Below are 5,820 nucleotides of genomic sequence, written 5' to 3' on the forward strand. Positions count from 1 at the left end.
GTTGCTATGCGTCAGTTTCAAACTTACTTCTTATTGCGATGAACATGAAATACTATTGGTTGTGCCACTTGCCAGCAGCAAAAGGGATGCTTGGGCCAGTTCATTTGCGTTCTTGTTGCAGTAGCGCCAAACACGAAGCACAAAGCCGCCTGACCACTGTTTATTCACACACGGAGTCTCGCATAATAGAGATATGCGAAGCATTCGCTCTCTGCTAAAGTACTGGTGCGTTTCTTAGCACCCCCATTGCTTTCACTACCTGATTGCGGGCTCACGTAATTGGACAAGACGTAATCTTGTTACAAGTGTAGTTTTTCGTCACTTGTATTGGTTCAGCGCGCATGTTTTTCTCTCTTTTTTCATTTTCTTGTTTTTTTCGCTTGAATAAAGCGACAATTTGTCAATCACAGCTTGTGTTGTCAAGTTCGTCTTTGTAGTTGGTCTTTTCCTCAATTATATTATGAAGCTGTTTAACAGTGTGCGTTTCTGGAACAGTGAGCTAATTAGCTTACTTTTCGTTCTGTACAAACAATGCGCAAAAATAATAGCTGATAGAATTAAGGCAACATTAGAATTTATTCAGCCAAAGGACCAAGCAGGATTTCATACAGGCTACTCTAGAATAGACCATATTCATACTATCAATCAGGTAATAGAGAAATGCGTGGACTACAACCAACCCCTACACATAGTTTTCATTGGTTACGAGAAAGCGTCTGACTTAGTCGAGACATAAGCAGTAATGCAGGCACTACGGAGTCAATGCAATGATGAACCCTACACAAACATACTGGAAGGAATCTATAGTGCATCCACAGCCACAGAGGTCTCCATAAAAAAAGTGGCAGAATCCCAAAAAAGTGAAGTGTAAAGCTGGGAGACACGATCTGTCCAATATATTCTCCACGTTTTCACAGGAGCTTTTCAGGGCTCTAGATAGGGAAGAGTTAATGATGAGAGTAAATAGAGAGTATTTGGTTAACCCGTGATTCACTGATGACATTGCCTTGATGAGAAGAATTACAGCTCATAAATTCTGAACCAGACAAGGAAAGTAGATTAGGTCTGAAAATTAATATGGAAGAAACTAGAGTAATGTGCAGCAGTCTCGACAGAAAACAAAACTTTGTGATAGGTGGAGAGATGCTGCAAGTTTTAAACGAATATGTCTACTTACAACAGGTAGTAAACGCGGAGCTGAACCATGAGAGTGAAATAACTGGCAGGATAAGGATGGGCTGGATCACATTCGGCAAGCATTCTCAAATCATGAATGGTAATCTGCCACTGACCCACAAGAGGAAGGCATACAACAGCTGCAACTTGTTGGTTCTTATCTACATAGAACAAACCCGCATGTTTACAAAATGGGTTAAGCTTAAACTGAGGATGTCTCAGCGAGTGATGGAAAGAGATAGGTGTAACTTTTAGAGACAAGAAGAAAGCAGAGTGAAGGGTAAACAGAAGGTTCGGCGGGCCGATAAGATGAAAAAGTTTGCAGGTATAACGAGGTAGCAAAAAGCGCAAGACTGTCTTGATCTGCAAATCACGAGAGATGCATTTTCCCTGCAGTGGGTGTAGTGAGGCTGCTGCTGATGATGATCTCTGCGCCAAATGGTATGTGATGACAAGGTAAAGGGTTCTAGCGCGTAACAACAATCAAATTGAAATTATTTATGTCTTGACAGGGAACTGGAAAGGAAATTCGCTAAACGTTTCAAATTAAGAAGAAGGGCGATGCATTCGCTGTCTGTGGTATCGCCTATGAACTATTTGGTCCGACATTCGCCTTCATGACATTCGACCTTCGTCTTATTGTTTTACAGGTGTTCGTCTTCGTGAGCGCGAAAATCCGCATGGTATAAAATTACCAACTTGGTCTACAACAAGCTCTATGAGGAATTTATAACTTTCCCTTTCTGTGCACGTGTTAAACTCAAGTCAAAATTACATAATATCGCCGATGTGGAGCACGTTTGTATCATATGGCATCCTTTTGCGACCAGTTATTTAAGAATTACCTTCCAATAATGAACTATATTTGTAAGTTCAGCTTTGTCCTGTGCGCCTGTTCTTCATGTGCTCGGGGTGTTACGTGTAGGAACCCTTCACCTTGTTACTGCTGATGGTGGATCGGTATCGTTGCTTACTCTCAAGCCATGTCAAAAGCACGGAACAATCGCCAGCAATAAAAGTGATATGTCTTACCTTTCTTACAAGTCACTTAAATCCTGTTACAGTTTGCCAATATGAAAGTTTTTACGGAGAGGAGCATTTCATTCTTTCAGGGCTGTTGCACGAGAGTACGAAAGCCAACGTGACAGCCTCACCAGTGCATTTTGGGGGAGGGGGTGGGGGCTCACGCGCGCTAACAACAGCTCAGAGAGGACTACGGTGGCTCCCAGAATGCCTCGAGTGAAAAGGTCTATACTTCACATCATTTTTATTAGTGAACAGGTCACATTTTTCAGAAACAGGGGCCGGATTCACAAAACTCACTTACGAAAACATTTTTGCGCAAGAGAAATTTTGTTGCGTAAGTCGATTCACGAAACGAAAAAACGTCGTAAGAGGCCATCGTTGTCCCATCGGCCGCTGCAATAAAGCGCGCTGTGACTGCTCGGGAACATGTCAGCGATGGTGATGCAGCTGCTATATTTGCTTACGTCACCGAAAAGTGCTCGTAAGAGGATTCACGAAGCAAAATTGTGCGTAAAAACAGCGTGGCTGAGAGAAAATCCTAAGAGTGGTCCGGATCTCTCTTAGGAACAATGTGGCTACTTAGACCCTGCCGCCGCGGCGGTATACTTTGGTTCCCTGGCTGGTTTTGAGTTATTTCACGCCCATGAAGGGCTGCCTGATGACTGCTGGTGCATTTTTATTTCTTTCGGCGCTTTGAGTTTCGTGTGTTGTTTCCCTTGTACGCAGTGGATGGTGTTAACAACCACCGTCGTCCAATAACTTCGAAGTCGCAGTAATTGAAGAATTCTAATGGGCGTCAATGGCGTAAAATTATGCATGTAAGATTTGTGGTTGGATGAAAACCAATGTGATACGTGAATGGTCGGCGCATTCGAACACGGCATGGCATAGGATCAACCTTATTTGTTATGTTGCTGTGTTGCGCCCCATCTCATCCAATGAAAAGTGCGACTCGAGATCCTTGCCTCATAGGTGGAAATTACCACCAAAGGGGTTAATGGAAGCACATTTCTTGCACGCTATTGGAAATTAAAATGAGAGGAAGATTTTAGTGAGTGGTTCATAAAGCTTGTGCTCTAGTGTACTTTCATTGGCTCTAACTGTCCAATGGGTGCGATCTCTGAAATACAGCTGTCGATACACTTTGGGACGATCTGGAACAAAGCGTACTTTGTAAACCGAAGCATATTAGGGGTGCGCGTGATTACGCATGGAACTACAAACAAATCATGCATTTCACCTTCACTGTTCAGACACCGATGTGGACCGTGATAATATGGCCAGCAGTTGGAATAAAACGACCCTAGTAACTTTGTATGACACCGAAAATATGCAAACCCTCACGATTCTGGAGCAAACCTTGGCTGAATTCATCCCTGCGTCAATTACCAGCCATTTATCTTGGCGCACGAACATCATTCAAAGGTAGAGCGAGCCACTGACATGTATTTTGTGCGACGCAGCGACCAGTTCACCTGAGAATAATAGCGTTGCGAAGGCGAATGTCCTATCGCATGCTCTGATCGAAGCAGACGACAAACGCGAGCAGACGACGGCTTGGCCTACGGGCACAGCTTGTGATTGGTTGTGAAGCAATACCCTCTACATCAGCTCACTCCGTGACGTTGCCAAAACAATTCTTTCATCTGGCACGCCTGTCGTGTTCGTCATATTACCCCCCTCGCACATAAGAGAAAATTTTTTCACGCCGTGAAAATAGCGCAAGTACTTTCTAAGAGCTCTCTTACGTGCTGCGCAGTTGTCGAAACCAACATGGCGTCGTAAACAGCATATCGGAGCGACTTTCAGCAAACGCTTCTCGCATGAGTTACTTCAGCGTTCGGCCGGATGCGTTGGGATTACGACAGCTCTTTCAGTGCGTGTAATCACAGCGGAAAGTGCGGCAGTGCAATGGTGTACGGTGAAGTGCAGCGAAGCCTGTGCGTCGGTGTGGTTATCAAGCGGGGATCGGCGTCGGTGTATCGACGGCAACTAGCACTCGAGAAGCCTGCAATGTGTGTTTGTGTGCCGGTAACAGTTCGTTTGCTTGACTTTCCAGTGTCTCTGTTGGGTGCTGTGCGACATTTCGGATTGCCAGCGTTTTGGCCCGTTACTTGAGTGACCCCAAGTACGTACGGAAACGTATGAACTACGCGCTGTGTTCGGTTCTTGCTTCGCCACTGGTTAACCCGTACGCTTCTATTTTCTTGAGAGAAATCTAGTGTTCGGGAGTGAAGCGATGTTCGTTGGGAACAGTGGTGCTGTGTTGACGTTCCAAGACTTGTGAACAAGCTGTGCTCGTGTGACCGAAAATTCAAAGACAGCGTTCATAACTGTTTTGCCCGTCGACGTTGTGGTGGTGGAGCTTGGCGCTTTTGTTTGTTAACTCGTCACTTCTCCTTTTTGTAATAACCATAGTCCTAGCGCTGGGATGTGATGAACCAAAGCTGCGAGATGCTACATTCTGTAGTAGATCGTGTTACTTTGGCAGCGCGCCTAGACTGTTCTTCGGTAAGAACTTGAGAGTTCTATGTGGCAGCGAGAGCCCGTGAACTTTAAGCTTCCCTCCGGCCCCCATAAAGAGCTAAGATTTCACCGGTGCCTTGCTTTGGATGAAGTTGTAGGCCAATACCGCCAAACTACAGGTTTCCGAGTTCGTCTGGCCATCGTTTTGCACGGCACTAGAGCCTTGACAATAGCCGGTCATGGCGAGTTCTTACACTTCACCAATGGACGTGCACGCCTGGCCAGCCCTTCATTGTTGTCATCGGCAGTTTCCAGCCTGCTGATGTCCTTTGCCTGTTGGCCGTAGAGCACACTTGGTTCCTCATGACACCGACGGTTATTAAATGCTGCCATCAGTGAGTTCACCTTGCAGAACTAAATTTCACCGGTACTATAATTCATGCAGTACTATAACATGTGCAAGTTTTTGAGCCCATCAGATGTAATGTTTCCCTATGGTAAGTTGAAGCATGAAAAATTTACTACTACTGTTATATACACACATATATTATGGAGCAAATACATCAGAAGATTTGGTGATTTGATACAAGTGAGCTCTTGTTTGAATATGAGGTTGGGCCTGTCGATTTACCACGTTTGATAGTTGGAAAGTTAATTTTAATTTATTTTCCAGAAGCCAGGTAGCACTTAAGAAATTTATGTTATTTTAGAAGATTAGTTCTATAGACGATTACCACTGTGGTAGCGCTATACTTCACTAGGACATATATATTGCAGTACGTAAATTTTACATGAAGCTTCAGTTTATTTCAAAGTGATTATAGCAGATTTTGGTCACTTTGACGAAGTGATAGCTTCGTCAAAGAAGTATTAGAAGTGAGTGCTTTTATTGATTGTTTTTAAATATCTCGTTTTTGGCTCTTAACAGATCGCAGAGATTGGCTTGTTAAGGTCCTGTGATGCATCGGTTGCACACAATAGCACATCAATCCTTATCATGACTCAGAGCACCTGTACAAAAATAGGAAGGACACGTGCTCCTTAACTGTGCAAGTCTATGTCACTGCTGGGACTGTTATCATTCAGCGGATGTGGCCTGGAAGCATGCATGGCAGCCTCATCTGGAAGGCCTGCGGTCTGCTTGAGAGCTTC

The sequence above is a fragment of the Rhipicephalus microplus genome, chromosome 5 (assembly GCF_043290135.1).
Source record: "Rhipicephalus microplus isolate Deutch F79 chromosome 5, USDA_Rmic, whole genome shotgun sequence".
Taxonomy (NCBI): domain Eukaryota; kingdom Metazoa; phylum Arthropoda; class Arachnida; order Ixodida; family Ixodidae; genus Rhipicephalus; species Rhipicephalus microplus.